Source organism: Cupressus sempervirens, chromosome 10, assembly GCF_028749045.1.
Source record: "Cupressus sempervirens isolate cs-2001-9-10 chromosome 10, ASM2874904v1, whole genome shotgun sequence".
NCBI lineage: Eukaryota > Viridiplantae > Streptophyta > Pinopsida > Cupressales > Cupressaceae > Cupressus > Cupressus sempervirens.
The window spans coordinates 541,906,201-541,931,842 of NC_143127.1; the positions used below are offsets into that span (position 1 = coordinate 541,906,201).

Sequence of the window (25,642 nt, forward strand, 5' to 3'; positions counted from 1 at the left end):
TCCCTAGAGAATCACAGTGTCCCGCAGATTCATCTTAATATCACTCAAGTACATTAGTTGGCCATATCAAGGTGATTCTTAGACAGATCTTTACTATTGGTTACATACTTCAATAAAAACATAAATGCATATATGTACAAACAAATGTATGCATACACACATATAGTATGCACTAAAGATGTAACTGCACATTTTAGAAACAATCATCAATAATATGTGAACATAAAATCATAATCATAAGTGCACATATTATATATACATGCAAATATTTACATACATACATTTATGTTAATAAATAAGCCTGGAAACTGTTAGGTACAGGTACAAATCATTTTGTGTAAAAATAACCTATGGAATTGCATAGGGTACTATAGATCCATCATGGCATTGCCCAAGTAGTCAATTGGTTGTGCCAAGGAAATTTCGAGACAAGTCCACACTTCCTTGTTTGACTCCAAAATGTACCAACACCTTTTCAATTCTTTCAATGTCTTGACAATCAAATTTGACCGTATGACTTAAAAAGCTAACCCTAAACCTTGAGTTGGATGTCAAAGAGTCAGAATTGAAACACAAAATTAACAATTAAACTTATTTAGAAAAAGCAAAATGCACAAACCAAATGCACTTGTCTCATTCTTGCATATCACTGCAAATATAGAGCTGATGATTGATCATTGAAGACCCCTAAATGTTTGGACTGCTAACCTATGCATGTGCAAGAACCCACTCACTATCAAGGTGATCATGGAGGTAGATTCTTCTATTGATATTAAGTTCTGCATTTCTGTCTTTGTTTTTCTAGTATGTAAACACTCATGTATTTAAGCATAGCAGATTTTTTTCTTTTCTTTTTCTAATTTTATGTGAATACATAGCAGAAAAACTTCTAGTGAAAAGTCAGCAAAGCAAAGTATTAAAAACAAACTAAATAGTATTATATTTTATTTTTAATATTTTAATATATTATTATTTACCATTAAATGCCTTTTCAAAAAGGGGACATTACATTACACACTACAAACACTAGTCCTTTACAAAAAAATAAACAAACATGTACAAATTGCAACGAGACAAATTTAATTAAAACAATTTCAATTTTGTTTTCAACTATTAAAATTGGCAATCGTTTAAGCTTTTAATGTTAATGAGGTTGTAAAGTGTAATCATGGAATGACACGTCAATGGCTTACAGTAAATCGAGTTCCTTAAAGAATTTTATTATTTTACACAACTCAAAAAAAAATGTATGCCTTAACAAAAAATAATAATAGAGCTTCAAAAAAATGGTGATTATCCACTGGAGAACATGGGAAGCATTTGTTGATGAAGATACTACATGCAATCTTCTCAAAAGTGTTGTCATGTAATCTATGAGATCTTTTTTCAAGACAAGAAGTTCGTCAATTTTTTTATTATGAAATAAAAGCCCATTATAATTGCCAATGACCACAATTGATCCCACTTAGAGTGCTTGAAATTCAATAAGTTGTAGATTTCTTATACAGATGTAGATCCCAAAAGGTAGTTTTCTTATAGCTATTGAATTATGTCACTAGCTTAGCGATTTCTTGCATTTGCATGATAAAAAATCTATTATTTGGAATGAAAGCTTAATAGTCCTTTGGAAGTGATTGGTGGATTGAGACACTAGTGTCTATCATTTTGTATGAATTGAAGGATGGCAAGTATTGGCCCTTGATCAATGTGGCTACAATGTCCCTTGAATGAGCAATGATTTTGAAACTTGTGGATTAAAAAGTCAAGTGAAGGATGAAAATTTATTGTTATGTTAGCCCTTGATCAATGTGACTACAATGTGAGCAATGAGTTCGAAACTCATGGATTATAGAATGCAAGTGAACGGAAAAATTTTACTTTTTATATCCTCCTATAGGCCATCAAGGAAGTGAGCTTGAAAGTATCATTGAAGTCATAACAGACAACACAAAACTGCAAAGCAATTGGTTCATTGGCCGAGGCACTCTATTCACACATTTTGTCTACACCTCGTTTAATCCACTCAAACTATTCTTACATAAATCAGGTAGACAACTAAATAGATCAAACAAGGTTATGTCAACGACAAAGATATCCAAATGTTCATCGCTACCGCCACATGTCACAAGCCATATTCAAATCATTGTTGAAATTGGAGCTGCTAAAAATGAGTTGAACAATAAAATTAGTTTTTCACTTTAGCACTTCATGTTTAAAACTGTATGAATTTCTTTTTGGAATAAAATGATTCAGGTAGAATCAGGTAGAACAACTACATAGATTGAACAGGGTTATGTCAAGGACATATCCAAATATTCATCACTACCTGCCACATGTCACAAACCATATTCAAATCATTGTTGAAATTGGAGCTGCTGAAAATGAATTGAACAGTAAAAATAGTGTTTCACTTTAGCTATTTATGTTTAAAATTGTATGAATTTCACTTTAAGGGTCAATGAATAAGATGATTCTAAATGACATTTGATGGAATCATGTGTTATGAAGAACAGGTAGAACAACTAAATAGATCAAACAGGGTTATGTCAAGGACAAAGATATCCAAATGTTCATCACTACCCGCCACATCTCACAAGCCATATTCAAATCATTGTTGAAATTGGAGCTGCTGAAAATGACTTGAACCAATAAAAACAGTGTTTCACTTCAGCAATTTATGTTTAAAATTGTATGCATTTCTTTTTGTAATATGTTATTAAGACCTGACTCAAGTGTTACATAAATCAGGTAGAACAACTAAATAGATCGAACAGGGTTATGTCAAGGACGAAGATATCCAAATGCTCGTCACTACCCACCACGTCACAAGCCATATTCAAATCATTGTTGAAATGGAGCTGCCGAAATTGAGTTGAACAATAAAATAGTCTTTCACTTTAGCAATTTATGTTTAAAATTGTATGAATTTCTTTTTGGAATAAATTAATTAAGACCTGATTCACCTCTAACAAAATCATCTTGAGAGCTTTCTAGAATGGTCACCAACCACCTTTAACTTGTATGTAGGCAACCCAACACTTATAAGGGTCAAAGAATAAGATAATTATAAATAACATTTGATGGAATCATGTGTTATATCTTCTTAATTTAACTAAGCCCACATTGAATATGATTAGTTTTATTAACATGGATAAGATATGCTTGGGAGAGAGGTATGATAGCATCAACTCAACAATTAAAAAGACAAAAAACATCATTAACTAGATAAAGCAAGATCCCAAAGGAACTTTCTTCAAACAAGTGCAAACAGTTCTTGTTGAGTAATGGAGCAAAATGACAACCACACTACTTCTTGCCTTCACGTTAAACCTAAAATATTCCCATACCTATAGCATCTTGAGATCTAGATTTTATTGCACATTTTTAAATCTCAAAATTTGAAAAAAAATAAAAATTTGATTTTTTTTCCCTTTAAATTTGAAGACTGATTTATAATTTCATTAAATCCCTAGCTTGCCCTCAATAGCTTGCTAGTTCCTTTTGATCAGAACGAAATTGGAGTAGATACTTTTTCATCCATTCAAAACAGCACAAATGACTGACATCTGAATAGATCAATAAATTAATTTACATGTATTCCAGCTTTCACCATGAGAAGACTAACAGAAGGATTTGGCACCAAAGTTGAGGGGTTAGAGCCAAAACAACCTAACTTAAATGTCGACACTACCCAACAATCTTCATTTTAAAGGAGCCCAAAAGGCAACAAAAAATTTAGTGTCAATGCCAATGGCACGCTCCTCAAGGTACTAATGTACCTCCATCATCTGATCAATAATAGTTATGATGGTCTTTATGAAGAGCAACATGATAATAAATTATAATTTGACTAGTTTAATATCGACCAATAACAATTCACTATGGCATTTGAGTTTGACAATTTGACATCAACTCTTTAGTCGAATCGTATTTTATGATTATTTGTTTATTTTGAATATATTATATGGTTATCTGAGCTTCATTCCTATTATATGGTTTTGAGTACATTCATACCAAAGACACATTAAAATCATATATATTACCCAAATCACTATACCCATACCCATCTCCATACTAACAATTTTATATACATAAGTGCTACCAAGGGAATAGCTCTCATATTCTTGAAAATAACAAAAAAATGGGATAAGTGCATCAACTCAATAGCAGATCATGTTACATCCAAATTTGTGACCTAATTTAAAATTTAGCCGATGAGGTTCACATGAAGTCAATTGACAATTAAATTTCTTATAATCCTACGAAATGGTAAGATGGTTAGTCGTTATAATTATTTATCACGAATTCATGAAATTGAATAGGCGGTTAGCCATTATGATTATTTATGATCAAATAACTTGTTATGTAATATGATTTAACTGGGGAGAATTTCCTTGTAGGAAGCACGTCGAAGGGGTGGAAGCATTGTCAGAAAAGAATTGGGCACAGAAGCATCACCATCACTGGGCAAATGGGTTGAGGACCTAGTGACTTGAACGCAGGATACATTTGTGAGACCCGCATGAGGTATTAAGAAAATAATCTAAGAAAACATAAAATAATCTAATTAAAATATAAAACGTACCTCAAAAGATTTTAAATGATCCTTCTTCATATTATTCTAATATATATGTATATACGTACATATAGATATAAAAATGAAATGGCACCATTATATTATAATAACTTAATAAAATGATGTCACCCCATTGATATATTTACATGAACGTATGTAAATATATATTATAAAAATAAACCGAATTATAATTTTTCCAACTCTTTCTTCCAACCTATTACTTTTCCCTTTTCTTTAAAATCGATTTAATATTTGGCAATTCGAATTGTCTTATAATCTTTAACTGGCGGAAGCCAAGAAGGCACGGTTCTTCTTTTAAACTGAAGCCGTATATGAAGATAGACACCTTTGATATATGCCCAACTACCTTGCTATGGCTTATCAATCAATATTTACATTCTGCATTACACCCGACTGCCATACTCAAATCGGCTCCATCTTTAAACCGACACCTTCCTCATTCTATCATACATGATTGCCATGTTCTTAGCTCCAGTTTCATAACCTTCGAACCTCTATCAACTTGGAACATTCTACAGATATAAGTGTTAACGTCTTTGTTTATGTTGTCGTACATATTTCTTTCTTCTGAAGTTGAAACCGCCTTTATAATCTGAGAGATCAATTGAAGAAGGGCAGATAGCTAGTGTCCAGCAAAGCTCAAGCAACTTTAGATAGTATACCAAGTCATGTGAATGATCAGTGTTTCCATGTTGCTAAATATATTTTCTTCAAAATCAGCAAAGCTTTCAAATTCCATAACAATAGATTGCAAGTTATATTTGATTTCTATAACAGTCGGCTAGGCTCAAAAACTTCCTTCTTGTCCAGGTCCACGTTATAAGCTTTGTTGTATAATCCATGTCATTGATAATGATTTTCTTCTAAACTTTCATAGTTTTTCTAGAATCATCATAAAAAGAGTCGAATAGTATCTTTTATGGAAAGTACAAAAACATTGAATTTCATAGCAACAAGTTTCAGCATCTATTATGATGATCTATTGCTGATATCTTGTTTGAATTTACAGATTGAACTTCTTTTAATTTAGCCTTGTTCATGGCAAGTGATAACCAAGTAACCATAGTATGGATCCATTAATCATTATGCCAATAGATATTAGAATTAAACAATCAATTCTGCAATCTTTAAAGAATATAATCTCTCAAATTACAGATTGTGATAAGCTGGAATATATGTTAATTATGAAACAATTGAGAATCAACAAAAAGAACCGATTGTTCTAAGAATTCCGAAAACCCAAGACTCACCCATTGTGTAGCCAAGGAAAAGGGTGAAGAGGTGAGAGAAAGGAATTTGCAATAACATGAAACAAAATCAGATATGACATAACAATGTTTATCATTTTTAATATGAATTATTTAATAGCTCATGCATGATCCTGTTACTGTAATCTCCTGTTGTCAAGTCAAGTGGTGTGGTTAGATACCAGGATGCTCAGTGGATGACAAGATGATCCCTATCTATTCCGAGTAAGGAGGGCCTTTCTCGTTAGAGGTTGTGTGGGAAATAAGTTAAGGTCCGAGGTCGGGTGGTTAAGCACCTGACAATGTTTCACCTCTCCCTAAGTTGTCGGACGTACAACAGACAAAGATAAGCTATACATTCAATTGGTTGTCAGAAACAAGTATTTTTATTTTTATGATGTATATGCAAGACTAAGCTAAGATTGATTGAGTTATATCATCATTGCAGTTATTTTACACTTAGTTGCGAGAGATAGATTATCTGATGGATTGTTATTTTAGTCTTTCATTTATATGAATATTGAATATGAGCATATCTTCTAATCTTGAGTTATTGCCACAGTTAAGAAATCGAAAGGAAATGAATGATACAGTAGTATCTGAAGCCCTAATTGATTCAGTGGTATCTAGAACCCTAAATGATACAGTGGTATCTGAAGCCCTAATTGAATCGTTGGTATCTAAAGCCCTAATTGATACAGTGGTATCTGATGCGCTAAATGATCCAATGGTAATCAATGCCCAAATTGTTACAGTAGTATGTGATGCCCTAACTGACATAGTGGTGTTTAATGGTAATCGTCATTTGATTCTGATATAACGGTATTGGATGGTAGCTATTATTTGGTATTGTTATAGAGGTATTTGTGAACTAACTTGGGTGGTTGCAGAAAAATCCCTACAATGATTTCTTGGTTCAAATTCCATGGTATGTGGATTTTAATTTCTATAGTAAATTCATTGATGGTGTTTTAAGTTCTTAGTTAAGAAATTTTGTTTAACTGATTTTAACCGTCAATCTCTTTCATATGAAAGAAACTGATTTAACTATCTTCCTATGAAAATGAAGTAATAATTGTATTTCTTTGAATATGTTAGTTGTTAATTAAGACCCGGGAAGACTAGTTGTTACAGATCATGCATTAAATACATCATTTATATGGCACCTTGAAGTGCATCAAGATACGCTTCTAAAATCTCAAAGGCACACTCATATCATGTAGAGGGAATCAAGTCAACACATTGGCTGATAAAAAAAATTAAAAGTTGTTACATCCCAAACTTTGCCCTAATTTTTAATTTGATCATAAATGTTGGTTTAATGAATCATTTCTTTTCCTGATCATGTGAAATGAGTTAGTTATTTATATACGTTGTAGCAATTGTTAACAAATTATTTCACTTCTTGATCATGTGAAAACAAGTTAGTTATTTACATACGTTGTACCAACTGATAACAAATTATTTCCTTTCATGATCATGTGAAATCAGTTAGTTAATATAGATGTTGATGAAATAACCAGTAACCTATAACTGTTACTAGATGATTAACGGTTGTTTGATTTGAATTAACAATCAATATATTTTTGAATTAATGTGTTGGCGAAAATGTTTTGCTTGGGTGATTGCAAGAGAAGATTGAAGAGAGGGGAAGCATTGCTAAACGGGATCGTAGGAATGGGATAGTCATTTGGTTCAGTCATCAAGATCGGTAGGTATGACCTAAGACTCCCTTGGAAAGGATACGAAGACTTGATTACATTATGGGACCGCATGAGCTATTAGGAAAACAATATAATAAAAACATTAAAATGATCTAAATTAAAATATAATTCATACCTTTGGAGACTTATTATTGAATTTTCTTATTTTATCATTATAATAAACACTTAAATACGAACACATAAATATAAAAATGAAATGGCGCCAATAAATTATAATAATATAATCTAATGATGTCACATCATCAATATACATACGTGAACATATATAAGAGCATAATATAATAATAATAATAAAGTTTATAACCCTTCAACTTCTCCTGATTTCTTTTCCCTCTTTATTCCTCCTCTTTTCAAATCGAATTAAGTTTTGAATTCGATGGATTATCTTGGAAACCGATAGAAGCCAAAGAGTCTCGACTGGCCTTTAATACAAGTCGTAAGCCAACCAAGAGGCATCACTCTTTCCTTGACTAATACATTTTCCTTCAAGCTGTGTATTCATTTCTAGCCAAACCATTCATCCCGTCTGCACAACCAAAAGTATATTGTTCTTCCTTTACTTCGCCAGCATTTTGCAATCCGCGAATCAAGTCTCATACCAACAGGCAAGACAATAAGCCTACAAGAGTTCTAGCCAAGGACGGGGGAAGCCATATCCCAACAAATATCCGGCAAAATCACAAGTCATGTTTAAATGTTGCATTCCATATTATTATGCCATTATCCCCGAATATTGGACCGACTATAGTCAGCATATGCAATGTTATGTGTGTGAAAGAAATCGATCAGTCTTCTTTACTAGAGTGAAACCGTTCATATATCATTAGGTCTATGAAGAGAACCTTCATGTAATTTGTTTCATAAGTTTATCTTCATTAAGTAATAAACCAAATGCACCAGCATATAATCTACCCTGTCGGTGGTCTTCTACAAATCCATGAATTTATTAAGATCATTGATTCTATCTCTGTATATTTGTAGTATCTTTTGAAATTGAATTGTAACTATAAAGAGTGTTGAAAACAGTTTCTCATAAACATGTTGTCATAATGCTCAGAATTCTCATGGATTCAGAACATCGAGGAATTCACTGGCAAGAAGCCATGAAATGGTGAAGAGGTGTATCAATATTATCAGAATGCTAAATTTCATAATCATCGAGGAATTCACCAACAAGAAGCCATGAAATGGTGAAGAGGTGTATCATTAATATCAGAATGATTATAACCTTCAGACACCTAGGATTCACCTGGCATAGAGGCCATAGAATGGTGAAGAGGTGGAATTTAACCTGCCAAACAAACAATAATATAATTAGATTTGAATAATGAATAATAGCTCATGCATGTCCCGGTAATGGAATCTGTTGACAAGTCGAGTGGTGGTGATCGGGTTCATGAAACCCAACTAAAATCCTTGGCCAAGGTAGTTATAGGCATATGTGTCAATCTTGAGATCATTTGTTTGTCCATAGACGTCAATTATATAGGTATAACTGATGGGGCACTCAAACCACCGAGTAGCTCAGATGGTTGGACTAAAGAACATCCCAAGCCTGATCCCGAGGTAGGGAGGGTCGTTCTATTAAGTTAGGACGTGTGGGGATATGTATGGTCCGAGGTTGGGAGGTTAAGCCTATGTCAATGCTTCTCCTCTCACCAAAGCCGAGGCTTGAACAAGATAAAGGGATTCCTCCGTTATTTCTGTATGTTTTTTTTGCACTTTTACCTTTAATGCTTAGAAGAATAATTGGATAGTTTAGTTTTCTAATAGCATAATTTGAATGAATATATTAGTTGATATAGAAGTTAGTCGTTACTTTATTTTCAGTTGAATATGTTATCAGTTAGAAATGGTTAAAATGTTAGCAATGTATTTGTTTATCTATCTCGTTATATCAGCTGAACATGAAATACAATTAGAATAGAAAAACAGTTACTCTATCATTGTTATATTTAGTTAATGGAAGTCTTTGTCATGTGAAATGGAATCAATAACTTATTAAATCAGATTATTAGGTGTTTTAAATTGGTTATGAAAATTCGTTTGTTACACAAGTCTCCATGTTGCTGCAGTTCAGCCCTTCTCTAAATATCATTATCGCTCCAATGATGATTTTGTACTACCTTCCAGTATTGGCATTAAACACTAAAACCAAAAAGATCTTCATTGTTCACTCGTTAAAAGCCAATATCACTTGGCCAGCTTGCTCTCACAAAGTTGTCTTAAGGAAAGTATGAGAAAAAAGCTTTCCTCATCATTCTCTCCTTGGGATCTGAATAACATTTGTCCAGAACTCTTCATACATTGTTCCATCACATCCATTGCGTCTATCCAATATTCTATGGAGCCCTCACAAGGGTTAGGGAGAAACTGTTGGATGGGAAAATAGGGAGGCTTCTAATTGACTTTTGAATATTGGTAGATCAAATTAAGGCCAATTTGACAATTCAGCCAAATGGTTCTAAGTCATTAATAATCTGAGTACTTAGTGGACTAAAGTGATAAGGCCAAGCAAGTATGAAGCATCCACATGGCACAAACAAGTGAGCTTCTATAGATCGACAAATCAACTTACAATGCGTCTTTGGCATCTATAGATTTGCAAAAGTCATTTGGGTAATTAGGTATGAAATTAGCAAGTATTGAGCAATGAAATGAAGCAATCCCAATTATGATGTGGTGTAATCCGATCATTTTTTGTAGATCAATGGCCAAAAGCATCACTTTGATTGATTGAGACCAAACATTAAAACAATTGAGCAATATAGTTAGATGTAGATAATAGAGAATTTGGCATGTTCTAATTGGCTCCTAGGAAGTTAGTCGATTGCTTCATATGTGAATCCAGACCATGGACAAAGAGGTGCACAGCTTTACATTGGTAAGATCTATCAAAACCATTCATTATGGCTATTTCTTAATATATAAAAAATAGCATGATCAAAAGAATGCAAGAACATTTAACATAACATAACAAGATCGGTTCCTATGGTTGAAGGATGAATACATGGGATCTCCACGAGGATATTAATTTGTAGTAGTTGAAAGAAATGATGTCACATGAAAGTCCAATGGCAAAGATGATAACAAACTCATTAATAACTTTAAACAATATTTACTTACATCTATAAATATCCTAAGCTTACTAAATCATAGATCTGTCTATTAAAGTAATTATGTAATGTTTCTACAACAGTCATTCAGTTCGGATCTTTCAGTTTCGCAAGTTATTTCTTATTTAGAATGTTTTCTTTTTGTTATTTAAGTTGTTGAGTTAGAGTAACTTTTTATTTTGTCTTCTGTCCTCGATTGTTGACATTATGGATAGATCTTGTAATTTTTTATTTAAGGAAGATTCCTCTTCTTTGTTTAACATTGAATATCTTAATCAATTATCATTTCATCGTGTTAGAACACATAGGTTTTTGGCAGATTATTAAAATTTGCATTTTCAATTCCTGGAATTTATCTCCAAAAGTTTTTTAATAGCTTTTTTATGAAAAAATATGAAGTTTGTCTAGCAACTTCTTTAAAAAATATTTAAAAGATTTTTCCCATTTTTTACTAAAAAAAAAGTTTTCAGAACAAATCAAGGTTTTCAAAATTTGCCCTTTTCAAATTTGTAATGTCCCTTTTTCTTTAAACTCAAACATTACCTGTAATTTGACAATTCAAGGAATATACAACAATTGCTGATAAACAAATTACATTATACGATGCTTAATTCCAAATGCATAAGCTGTTTGGAAATGATAACATCTGATGTGTTGTATAACGCTTGATTCCAAATAGATACACTGGTCTATATGATAATGATAGATTGCATAACAATCTATCAACATTATATGTTGGTTGTGTCTAATATGCAGATAAATATATGTTCAACTGAGAACAACCTGGTAATGTTGTCTTTGATATACAATGGATATCATGCAAATATGCAGACCGTCTTCGCATAATGATCGTCTGTGTTGTATATTGTAACAAGCTGTATCTGGTATGTCGATATTATTATACTCTATACAATGGAAGCCATCTCTAATATACCCTATGTGAATATGCTTCAAGTATGATGTTGTCTCTGACTGATATCTGTTGCACCTGCACTGACAATTGCCAAAGGCAATTCAAGCTCTAAACAGAGCAATACACAATCGATTTGATTTATATTATATTATCCAATTCGATAATTTCTTTGACAAATGATGCCATCTCCAATATATGCACAATGAAGGGAAGAGGTGCATTTGGAAGAGTTGCCTCTTATTCCCGTAATAATCATAATGATTATTACAGTAATCACATATTATTGATTACCTTATTGATCATGCTTTAGTTCTGCAATGTAAGATAGTATGTATGACAGTGATGGCTGTGATGCATATGCATATGGAGGAATGATGGTATGTATATCATGGAGGGGTGTACGCAGGGTGATGACATTTGCATATGCAGCCTGATTACTAACTAAATGGAATGCATAATATGAAGGTAGTAAGTCGCTTTGCACTTGGTCTCTATAAATTTCAATCTTTAATTGAAATTGATTTAAGCCGTATGCTTAATGTCCTGAATTGGGGACATTACAAAATTGAACTACAAATCATGAATGAAGGGTTTTTTTAAAATCGAGGCTTCTAGTTCATGAATTTTTTAATTTCTAGGTTTTGCACAATTTTCTAGCAAATCACGGTTTTGTCTGGATTTTGCACCTTGTTTTCCAATAACTGTGTTAAATTTTTTCATGATTTTTCCCCAAAAATCATGATGGGTTTTTCATTATGTTTTCTTAGAAATTGTAGTTTTCTATTTTTTGGCATTTTTTTAAAACAAAATCAAGGCTTCTGCAACTTTCTTTTTAAATCTGCAAAGGTTTTATTGGCAATTTTTACATCAAAAATTGTGGGTCTTGTTTTCATTGCAAAGGTCTTGTTTCTATTTTGAAGGAAGGGCTTTTGTTCGTGTGAAGGGTTTTTAAAGAGCTGCAATATCGCTCGACTATGTTTTCATGAACAATGAAGAGTTTTTTATGATTTTTTCTAACGTAAAAATGTTTTGCACAATTTTTTCCCAAAAGTCGTGGCTTTGTTTATCACCGGTTTGATGTTTTTTTTTAATTTATTTTTTACAAAATCATGCGTTTTAACTGTTTTTACCTGAAAAGAAAGGTTAGTCAATTTTTTTAGAAAATCATTTTTTTGCCTCTTCAACAAAATGTTTTGACGATTTGCAATAAAATTATGATTTCCTATGAAGTATTTTAGGTCGCATCTAAGGTTTTTAGGGCAAACGGTGTTCCTATGAATGCACATGAGTTTCTCTTTTTTGATATGTTTTCACAAAATCCAATGTAATCTCAGCATTGCCTTGAGGGTTATATGAATTTTCTGCAAAATCAAGGTGTTATTTTGTAGCAGCTTCTTTTAACAACTTCTGGCAAAATTGTAGTTTCAATGTTTTCTTGCTGATTTTCTATCAACAAAAAATTTTAGTTTTTTTGGGAAGTTGATCTCAGTATCTGGATAAAGGCATGTAAAGGAAGCAATGACTTGATTACTCAACATCAAGTCGAAAGGCACTCAGTGTATTCTTGTACTTGGTCATGTACTGAAGTTTTATAGAAAGCAGTTTGCTGCTTGAAAGACCAACTACAGAGGGTCTCGGAAGCAAGCTCACGTAGCAGGGCATTCAGAAGAATTAGCCTTTGCCCCTATACATTTATGGTCAAATGACCTGCAGATCATGTCAACCCTTTTGTAGGATAGTTACTAGAATGAGTAGTAAGGGAGGGCATTAAAGTACTTATGTAATGTGTATATAATCATCACTCAATTAGGATCTTTCCTTTTTGTAGTTAGTTTTTATTTAGAATGTTTCCTTTATATTCTTTAAGTTTTTTATCTAGCCTAGTAACTCTGTATTCTGTCTTTAGTTCTCAATTATTCTTGTTGTGGAAAGATCTTCTTGTGATTGCTTATTTATGAAGTATTTGTCTCCTTTGTTTAAAATTAAATATATGAATTGATTATCATTTCACTCTTTACCATGCTTCATAGTCAAATTAACTTCTGTATATCGACATCTCATTGTGATGTTCACCTTTGCAAGCAAATGCATATTGATCATTGATTTCAATCAGTTTTTTAGAACTTGAAGTGGTATTGAGTGAGGTATTGACAAAAGACATGAAGTGTGTATCACATGATGTGATTGTTTCTTATCAATCAAAGGATGATTATGTGGAACCTTTGTAGGGGTTTACATCTACAAGAACAAATGGAATCTTTTCATGTTTGGTCAAATGGGAAAGAAACAATGGGTTCGTCATGTTTGTTAGACATTGTTTATTTGCAAGCTCGATTAATATTTCATAGCTAAAGTAGACTCCGAATTCCACTGTTGGATGTCATAATCCCATCAACTTTTGTGTATCCATAGATCAAAACCACTATACAGCTTTGTGAACTTCAAAATAACTATACACCATTGTAAACTTCAAAATAACTATACACCATTGTGAAATGAACATCTAATAAAACTAGATCTTGGAAGTGACAAATTGCAACCCTTGATTAAAAGATGCATTTAACAGCTTAAGTTATATTGTTGAGAGTTGGGTAATCAAACAATTTTTGTATTTCCATTTGCACATATCCAATTGATATTTTGTCAATAGATCAATGGTGTGTTCTTTTGGTGATTTCCAATTTCACTGAGTCTGTATGAATATGATCCATCACCCCCACTTGGATAGGCATTGTTTGAGAAAAACAAATGATGGCACTAACTCAATGGCTAAGAAGATTAACACCATTATTGATAAGAAAGAGCATGATCCTGAAGAAAATTTCTTCAAATTTGAGAAAGAGAGAGATCCTGAAAAAACTTTCTTCCAAGAACTTAAAAATATTATTTAAAAAGACAGAAGAAAATGACTACTCCACTACATCTTCTTTCCTTTGCATTCAAAGCCAAATATTATAATGTTAAGCTCCTTTCTATGTTGACATGGATTGCCCCCATTAAAGATAGTTAAGTCAACCAGGAGTATAAGGCAGCAATTTGTAGACTCTTTGTTGATCTTAGGATTGACTTCATGAATTTTGTATGCTCCAAAGACTTTAGTATTGATGCTCTTCATGAAGAGTTTAAGGTCAATACTCGCAGTTGATGTACTTCCATGTCCACTCATTCACACACGTACAACATCTACTGCAAGTTTTACAAAAAGTTGCTTTTCTCTTTTAAGTTTCATTTATACTTTGAATTTAGATTTATAACTCTTAACTCTCAAACTTTGTCTTGATAGCTTCCTAGTTCATCTACATCTAAGAGGAATTGTAGAACATACTTCTTCATCCACGCAGAAGCACAATCAACTACACTCAAAAAAAGGTGGAGAACTTTGTGTATATGCATTCAAACTTATGTCTCCTTTCACATTAACAAACTAGCTGCAAGAAAGGGGACACATGGACATAGTGTATCAAGACAAAGCATATTGACTTGGATGCTTCCACTTCCCACCTTGCCACACTTGATGGTTAAAACTAGCCAGCTGGCCAGCATGAGAGTGCCACCACTAGTGTGAATGCTGGTGCCAATGACACTCTTTTGTGGTTTTTCTAATAAACCAATACCTACATTTAATATGGATGGTGATGATGACATTTTTGAAGAATCATTTGATAATGATCGGTCACTGATGGCTGATTGTTGACACTTGACATTACTATTTTTAAAATTTCAATATATATCATTGCATTTGAGTTGGACTAATTAACATTTCAATATTTTTCAAATTTTATGGTGCTTTTGTTTGTTATAGAATATATGATGGTACGTGGTGTTCTGAATTTAATTATTGCTGCTAATATGTATATAGTTCTGAATTTTATATGCTTTTGTATAGACAACTCAAAACAGACCCAACCCTAGAAAACTTGACCAAACCTCAAACCCAAACCAATAACAGGGCTAGTAACTTAGATAAGGAGTATTGAAAAATGACAATCCATCAAATGTGCCTAATCTAATTAACCTAAATGTTAATATTAATGCAATAGTTTCCAATGAAATTCAAATGGCTTGTATCAATAAAATGATATCACAAAAGGCTTGTTTGTACTTCAGATGATGTATGGCATTATTTGGCATAATGAACAACGATAGTTCCCTATAAAGCTTCAAAACTTAATCCACTTTATAATAAGCCATGTGTTTATTGTCTCCCAAGTGGATGTTGTATTAAAAGTCTTGGTGTTTTCTCTGTGGATATTGGTATATAATTGTGGACCTGAAAGAGCTTTTATGTAAGTTCATCTATGAAAATTATCATATAAATTGCCATTTATATTCTTCCCAATTTCATGGAAATTTCAATGTCACATCTTAAAACATGAAAACTAATCTCCCTATTTTATATCTCAACCTAAGCTACTAGATTAGTGCAGGAAGGGTTGGGTGCGCAGCCTGGTGCAAACCGAGACCAAGTTCAGTCTAGGTACACAATCAGGGGCATACAGGGTCTTGCTCGAGTACCATCTACACACCAAAGCAACCCTAGACAAAGCCAGGTGTACCCGACATTGTGGGTGCCCACAGTCCCACATTAAAGAAACACATAAAAAAAAATTAAAACACCCTTAGCCCAAATTTTCCCATATCTATCCTTCCTTTTGATCATTTCACTCATTTTTCATCGCAAAACTTGCATTTCTCCCCATTTTTTCCTCCAAACTTGTATTGAATGTGAAGGCTAAAAGGAGTGAGACACACACCAAAGGCTTAAAAATCATTGGAGAAGGAAGATTAGGCCATCATAGCTGAGCGAATATTCATTTTCTTCAAGTTTTCAATTATTTTTCAAGAATCTTCATACTTCAAAAAATCTAGTTTAAAAAAAATTACAAGTTTTGAGTATTTCTTTAAACTTTGTATGCATAATAAGTGGTAATAATGCTGAATTTTTCTCAATTTTTTCATGGTTACCCGGAGGCCCGTCTCCCCCCTAGACACATTTCGAAGATAGAGACACTTCTCCGAGACTTTCTGCATCTCTGAAGTCTTCTAAAATGGCTGGAGACTTCATGGCGAAGTCTCCCAAAGAATACAAGTCTCTAATTCCAAAAAATGAAGTCTCCCGCCCATCTCCTGATTGAAAAAACAAATTTAAAATACAACATTAAGTTATTTTCTGATTTTGACCCTTATTTTAATGGTACTAGATAGATTTCTGATTTTTGTCTACAGTCGATGTTTTTTATTTGCATATCAACGATTTAGCATCAAACTATGTATTTTTTAATTTCAAATTTAAATGTGTAATGATAATCTCAGCAATTATTAATCTGATATGATGATGATCATATGTGATATTTAGAAATCAGATATGACTATGAGATATGCAATGTGAGTTTTGAACTATTTAACTCTATATTAATATGACATTACTATTTAGTATTAGTCTTTGACTCTTTAAAATATCAATGTTCAATGTTCATACTTATAACTTTCTATTGTTCTTGTTTTCAAGCACTCTGTTATGAATCTGTGGTATTCCTTAGACATTATTAAATTATTTTTTAAAAATGTCGTCTCTGAGTATCCCCTCTCCTAATTTTTGAAAAATAGTCGTACTCGTACCGGTACCAGTACTAGTACCGGTATCAAAGACCTTCAAGTCTCCCCGTCTATAGGTAACCTTGATTTTTTCCAATAACGTCTTAAGTTTCCATTTTAGGTTCATTATTCATTCATAATGGCTTGGAGTGGAAGTCCTAGTTTAGTTCCCCAACAAAAATGAAAAGAGCATTTTTAAAATTGCTGCACAGTCGCCATTTTGACATTATATAACAATGACTAAACAAATGTCTAGGAGTGTAATAGAGTTTTCTTGGGGTGTAACCATTGTAATATGGTGTATACCATCCCTAGACACTAAATAAAAGCTTGCCAAGGGACAGATGGCAAAGGGCTGCCACAAGGTCTAATCATGGATTACATTAGAGAACAAAAGGAAGTCGACATTAAATGTAACAAATCAGAGACTACTCATCCTCTTCCCAAGACAAGTTTGAAAAGGACTCCTATTGGCTTGACACAATCGATTAAGCTAGAACCTTTCATTCCAATGCCACCACCTTCTGAACCTAAAAATGTTGTGATTACATGAAAAATAGATCCATATAGGGCCTTCAAAATAAAATAAAAAAGGTTGCAGCTCCAACCATGCGGGTTGCGTTTATGGCGACGCACTTCCTTTCATCATTGTTAGATCACCTTATTGGTGGGAAATAGTGAATACCCTTTGCAATACACCTCTTGGTTATGTTAGCCCAAATATGCAAAGGTACAAACTGCAAGATTGGTGAAGGAGAAAGCTTCAAAATAGGAATCGTTGAGATTGATCAAAGATAAACTGGCTGGAAACAAGTGTGTCCATCATTTTTGATAGAAGAAAATGATTGCAAAAATAGGACATTGATCAATATTATAGCAATGTCCCCTAAAGGGCGAATGTTTATAAAGGCAGTGCATTATGAGGGGCAAGCTTAGTTACCAATTTGGGATACAAATCCGATTCGGGCACATGAATCGGATCCGTGGATTCGTGATTTTTTTTTCCCCAATTAGGATTCATGGAGGACTCGTGAATATATATACGTATATATATATATATATATGTAATCCGTGGATTCGTGATTTTTTTTTCCCCAATTAGGATTCATGGAGGACTCTTGAATATATATATATATATATATATATATATATATATATATATATTACTGATCTTGACCAAGCCCCAACTAGGAACAGAGGTTAATATATATATTATATTATGTATATTTCTCTCAATTTTTAGTATATATAATGCATAAAAGGGTCATTTTAGAATTAGAAAGCAAAAAAAAATATTTTAAAAAGTCATATTAAATAGCTTAGACTCACTTAAACCCGTCGATCCTTGAGGATTCACGCTGGATCCTTGAGGATTCGTGTCTGGATTTGGGCAAATCCGGGCAAGATCCTTGTTTTACACAGTGGATTCGTCTGGATTCGTGGCCCACAAATCCGGACGAATCCACTATGTAAAACAAGGACCCTGCCCGAATCTGCACGAATCCAAATCCGGATCGAACCCAAATCTGGATCCGGCCTCTAGGGCACGAATCCGATAACTAAGGGGGCAAGTAAATGATGCAAGTTTCATTGCCAATATCCTCATAGAATCCACTGAGATGGTGGGGCCTCAAAATGTTGTCCAAGTCATGATGGACAATCCTAAAAATTGTACGGCAGTTGGGTATATAGTGGAGGCTACATATATCACATTTTTGAGCACCATGTACAATCCACTCACTCTATTTAATTTTGCAAAAGATTGGCAAGCAAATCAATTAGATCAAACAAGTTTACACAGATATTGAGGAGATTCAAATGTTCATAACTAATCATCCATGTCACAAGACATATTCAAGACCTTCTCTGAGTTGGAGTCATTGATGGTAATTTTAAATTTTTGTTTTTTTTAATTTTTGTTTTTATTTTAAATAGTTAATATATGGCATGTATTTATTTATACCATGCTAGGTCGTCAAAACATAATTTGCATCTCACACGATCTTAAGAAAACTCATGCAAGTGCAAAAGGCCTTGAGTGCCACGAACCATAGTTGGAACAATCACCAAGTAATCAGCGAGTTTCCAACACTCGTCGAGTAATCAGCAATTAATCAATGAGTTTATTTTAAAAACTCGCAAAACAGCAGAAAGCACACGCTGGCCCAGCAATATAGGGCAAAAAAATTGATTTTTTGCAATGCCAGTGACAACAGACAACGACAATAGGCAGCAAACAACCAGGTCCACATAGAGGCCAAGCACTACAGAAGGAGACAGGTCGGGCCCACAGGGAGCAGCAGGCAACAAAACCCTATTATTTTATTAACATCGAGATTCTAGGTTGGATTCTGCAAACTCTCTTGTTTTCCTTTCTTTCTACTATATTTGTTTATGAACGGTTTGGAACCCAACAACTGCATTCACCTTTTCTCTCACAACAAAACAAGAACCCCACCCAAACACATGGCAAACACAAACACACACAGATTCTATATCCGGGTTAGCAATGCAGAATATGGTGAGACTAAGAATAGGATGCCTTACACCAAAAACCCAGGATCATGACAAGCAGTAGTATGGGAACCTAAACCAATGTTTGAACAATCTCAGGATGGCACAGTGGTCACTCTGCAGTCCTCAAATGCAATCACAACTGAGGGCTATTGCAGATCGCAAATACATCTTGCCAGAAACGCAACAGGAAGAGCATCACAATGTAAACACCAAATTCATTTTCGTCAATGAAAAGCAATACCTAGGGATACTTAAACGGAGACAGATCCGAAAGAAGAAAAGACAACTGCAGAAGAGGAAACTTATCATGATTTTACCAAGGACAGTTAAAAATTACCTGGTAACTGATACAAAGGAACAAACAAATGATGTTTCACCAATACAAGAGGAAACTCAGGAAACTGTGACAAGGATTCCTAAAATAAGAGATGGGACAGACAAAGGAACTTGCGAGGGGGGCTTTCTACAAGAACCTTACAGCCCCTCCTCCTCTCCTTTACTTTGGTATGGACATGAAAAGAAGGATAAAGGACTTGGAAGAGAAAAGATAGCAAGATAGAGAAAAGTTGAAGGAGGTCACAATAACCAGTTGGGAACTTGAAAGAGAAGAAAAATGGTTGAAAAAGCAGGTCTTAAACCTTCAAGACAACATCAAGAGAGGGCAGCAAAAAATAATCACTATCAAACAGGCTTTGAACGAAGGGAAAGTGACAATAGAAAATAACTTGGAAAAAATAACTAAATCAGATATCACAACAAAAATTGAGGAAGTTCAAGCAACATTAGCAAGCATGGTACTAAGAAAAAATGAACTAAAAAAGCAAATAAAAGAAGACAAATCATGAGCAAAAGTGGTCAATGAACCATCCATGGAACAAAAGGAAGTCATTCAAAAACAAGTCAGGAGACAAATCAAATTGGAGAAAGAAATACAAGAAAAGGCTGTAAACATCATTATCAAAGGTTTAAAAGACTATGCGGAATGTGAAAAAACGAAAATTTTGACACATGACTGTCTTAGGGACAAACTAAACTGGATGGGTAAAATCCAGCAAGCAAACAGATGGTAATGGGGAAAAATAAACATGTGAGAGTTACTTTCAGCAACATAGAAGACAAGAGTGCAATCTTGAAGAACAGGGGGCTACTCAAAGACACCCAAATATACCTAGACGAGGATTTAACCATTAACCAGCAAGAGGAAAGGAGGAAGGAATGGGAAAGAGTAAAATCACCAAAGGCTGCCGGCAAATGGGCTTGGGTGAAAAATAGTAAAGCACAAATTGCCGATAAATCAGCAAATCAAAAATAGGAACTTAGGGCCCCACGAGAGTATCTAAACATGGTGAGTTGGAATTGTAGAGGATATCCATGGAGAAGAGGACCGGGGTTGGGGCCCATTGCTGAGGGGCAAGACATTAATTGTCTCATAGAAATACATGAACATGAGGGGTGTATGATTCCAGATTTTGAAGGGTACAATAAAGTCTCTGTGTGGAATGAAGAAACAAAGATAGGTAAAGGTCATGGAGGGATTACTATCTTGATAAAAGATACGTGGAACAAAAACATAAAATTGGAGAAAGAGGACCCAAATAAACAGTTTATATGGCTGAAGATTGAGGATGATGAGGAGATCACATGGTTAGCAGCGTGCTATTTCGCACCAAAAAGCTCTAAATTCTATAAAAAGAAGCATCTAGACAACAAAGACTCATTTGCAGCTTTAAAGAAAGATATGCTTTCCTTTAATCAAACTGGTAACACAATCCTTTTAGGAGATTTTAATGCTAGGACTGCGAGTAACCAAGCTATTCAGCTAGAAAACAACATAACAAAGGATAGTAATCCCTTGTGGCTATAAGAAAATGATGACAGTATCAATAAACGAACCTCACAGGATGAAAAGGTGGTGTATCTCACTTTGGGGCTGAACTCTTAGGACTATGCAGCCTCCACAGGTTAGTTGTGTGTAATGGTATGAAGATGTGGCCTAAATCAAACAAATTTACTCGTAAACCGTATAACAGACAAAGTGTGGTGGACTATATGATATGTTCGCAATCAACCATCACTAAGGTAGTTGATTTCAGAATTAAACAATGCCTTATAGAGCTAAATTCAGACCTATGCCCCTCTGTATTAAATACAATATGAAGGTCAAAAGGCTGAAAATTGACCAAGTCCTAGATGAAAGCACGAAAGGACATATAGAAGGCAAGATTCTTATAAACAATGAAAATAATAAGATATTTTGGACCGCTCTTGAACAGCAAATCCAAATGCATTATGACATCAGCAGCAGCTCACTAATCCCACTAATTCAGGAAGCGCTAAAGGGTTGTAAGAGAACAAGGATAAAGAAGAGCATCTCAAACACCTTTCCGGCTAACCCATGGTATGACGAAGAATGCAAAGCCGCACAAAAGAAATTTAAAGGGAGAAAGAAAAACAAAACAAAACAATCATAAGAGAATACAAACAACTGATCAAATCCAAAAAAGAAGAATATGTGATTAATCGGACGAAGAAGCTAATCATGTTAGGAAAGCACAATCCTAAAGATTTTTGGAAGAATTTACAAGAAGCTAGAAAATAGGTTGAAAATAAAATTACAAATTCTCAATGGTTAGAGTATGCAAAGACTCTTTATGAGAGACCGGAGGACGAAGTTTCACTCCCCACAATCAACAATTCAGATAAACTATTTTCTGATGAAGACATTACTCTAGGGATAAGGAGATTAGTGAGTGGAAAAGCTCAGGATATTGATGGGCTGCAGGCAATTTCTATAGTGAGGAACAGATTTACTAACTCCACACATCAGGAACATTTTTAATATGGTCACGCAAGGTTGCTTTCCCATGGAGTGGACTATCAGCGCAGTTATCCCTCTCCATAAAAGCGAGGATATCAACAATCCTTCCAACTACCACACCATCATGGTGAACCCCTTATTAAGCAAGCTCTACGGGAGTATGGTTGAGGGGAGAATCAACGGATGGGCAGAAAAAGAAGGGAAAAGAGCTACGAGACAGGCAGGTTTCAAACCAAAACATTCCACCATTGATCACTGCAATACCCTAAGGTTCCTCATCAAAAAAGCGTGGGATAAATAGGGGGAAGAGGCTTTTTGCTGCTTTGTTGACTTTACGAAAGCTTTCGACACCGTCCCTAGGGATAAGTTATGGAATAGGATGGAAGAATTGGAGATCCCAATAGAGTATAGAGCTATTGTTTATAAACTTTACAAACAAGTTAAAGCAAAAATCAAAACCAAAGTGGGCATATCGGAATGTTTTGGCAGCAACATAGGGGTCAAACAGGGGTGCTCGTTATCTCCTACCTTGTTTGGCCTCTATATTGACAAGTTAAAGGAATGGCTAAACAAAGCCAATGGAGAGGGAATTCAATTGGTTGAATATGTGATCAGATTGCTTCTTTATGTTAATGACCTTATTCTCATTGCTAAAACAGCACAGGAGCTGAGGGAACATTTGAAGACCTTAAAAACCTTTTGCACAGAGGTAGGGATGGAGGTCAACATTTCTAAGACCAAGATCATGGTTTTTTCCTTGAGGAAAAGAAAACAATAATGCACTTTCATATTTAATGACAAAGTGCTAGAAATTGTAGAAAAATACAAGTATCTAGCGATAGATTTCCATTATCAGCTCAGTTGGGAAACATGCAGATCAAAAAGGATATAGGGGGGATGGAGGGCATCTTATCTTCTTCAAAACAAGTGCAAGACAGCAGAGTTATGGGACTAGAAGACTATGAAAACCCCCTTTGCGTTGTTGGTGATACCAGTTATTTTATATGGCAACAAGGTATGGGGGAGCAGCATATCAAACCATAAATGGCGACAAATTGAAAGAATTCAAAAACACTTCATCACAACTAATCTCAAAATCAAATCAACAGTTCCATATGAGATTATTTTAGCGGAGGCGAGCATGTTGCCGGTGGAGGCCTCGGCAATTGTTAGATTGTTGAGCTATCTAAAAAAAGTGAGTAAAATGGATACACATCGTTGGCCTAGTAGGGTGGTTGACGGAGGACTAGCTCAATGGAAGAAGACATGGAAGAAACAAAACAATAAATGGTTCAACGAGTGGAATATTGACTACCAGAGTCCCTAGAAAACAATTTGGAAATTAAAAAATGGGTGACAAAAAAAACAGATCTACCATGTGGGCAAACTAGTTAGGTAGAAAAAAGGCCTATTACGTCAAAGAATTTGATCCCACATGCAAACATGACGACAAAGAGTATTTAGAAGCAGAGATCAAAGGAAAGGCAAAAATCCTAATCACTCAACTGAGATAGGGTTTGCACCGTTTGAGATGTGAAAGTGGTAGATGGAAGGTCCCTAAGGAAGAGTGGGAGGACAGGATTTGTAGATTTTGCAACGAGGGTGTGGTAGAAACAGAGTGGCACTATCTAAAGGATTGTACAGCATAGGAGGACATTTGCAACCGGCACAAAAAAGACTTTAAAAGTGAACAACATAAAAGACCTTTTCAAAGGACCAAGACTCCTCAAGGGGGCCATTCTACTTATGCAGATTCACAACAAAAGAGACAATCTAGAGAAATCACATCAGACTGACTAGAAGTTTTATGTAGGTCCCTTAGGCTTATGGCCTCATGGACGTCATTAAAAATCTTTCATTCATTCATTTGTGCATTCTAGAGACTTGTTTCTTTTGTGTTCTCTTTAATTAACTTATTACATGCATCTTCTCATTCAATTTGACCAAAAAAAATATTTTTAATTAAATTTCAGTGATTTTTTAGGTTCCTGAGTTTTCCCGAGTTTTTTAAAAAAATGGCCGAGTTTTTCCTGACTAAACTTTTGGGGGGCTTGGTGAGTTGTTGCCGAGTCCAAGTTTTCCATCTATGCCACAGTCATCACACCTTGTAGAGCATACGGAGGTCATTAAACACAAAGAGCCTAGAAAGTAAGAGCATGGATCCTTGATGATAAGTAGTGGGGGATGGTGTGGAATGTCTTATGAGTTTCATCAAGCCCATCATGATTACGTATGTTGATTGATCACCCATGCTCAAGTGAAATTTATAATGGCATGGACTCCATGGTGGAGAAAATAAAAGCAATAAAGAGACTAAGCAACATGACCTAACAGATACATTTTTCAAAATTGTGCAACAAATTATTGTTGACCATTGGAAAAAGATACAACATATTTTTGCATTTGCTTCATCGCCGAGGTATCATAGCAAAGAGATACTTTCATTGCCAACAAGGGTGGCGCCATATAGAGATGCAAAGATTTCTACTAGCTACAAGGCTACATTTAGAAAGATATAATCAAATGATGAAACTCAAAATATTGTCATGAGCAAGTTTGGCCAATTCATATCTTCAAAAAATCATGAAGCTTCCACTCTTAATGCCAAATATAGGACGAGTGTTTATGAGTGGCAGTATGTACATGGTCAAGACTCCTTTTCTTGCAACTTCTTGCAATTAAAATTCTCTCCCAAGTAGGTACCTTTTATATTTTTTAGTTTTTTACTCAATGCTATCAAATTTTAAATAAATAAAAAATTGTTTTTTAGGTTTTGATTCTTGAGTTATAAGATTAAATAGTAAATGTTGTATGCAAACTCAATAGGTTGTGAGTTCTTCATTTGAGCAGAAATGGAGTTTATACTCCTCCATCCAATCAGTAACTCACAATCATTTGGGTACAAAAATAGCAGCAGATTTGGTCACATACACTCCAAATTTCTTCTATAGTCCCAGAAGAAACCAACACAATGAGGATCCAACAAGGAATTAGTATCTAGCACATGAGTTTGTTAATTTAGATGATACAGTTGCACAACTTGCTCGAGTCTCTATAACTAGTCACGAGGCACCTCTTGCACATGATACATAAGAGCTAGTTGGAGCGGTAATCT

General features: G+C 34.3%; 1 protein-coding gene across 3 annotated transcripts in view; it reads right to left on the reverse strand.

The window, feature by feature from the left end:
* The window catches only part of LOC149535039 (uncharacterized), a 75,152-nt gene that overhangs the window by 40,955 nt on the left and 8,555 nt on the right, over nucleotides 1-25,642 (reverse strand). The window lies entirely within an intron of this gene.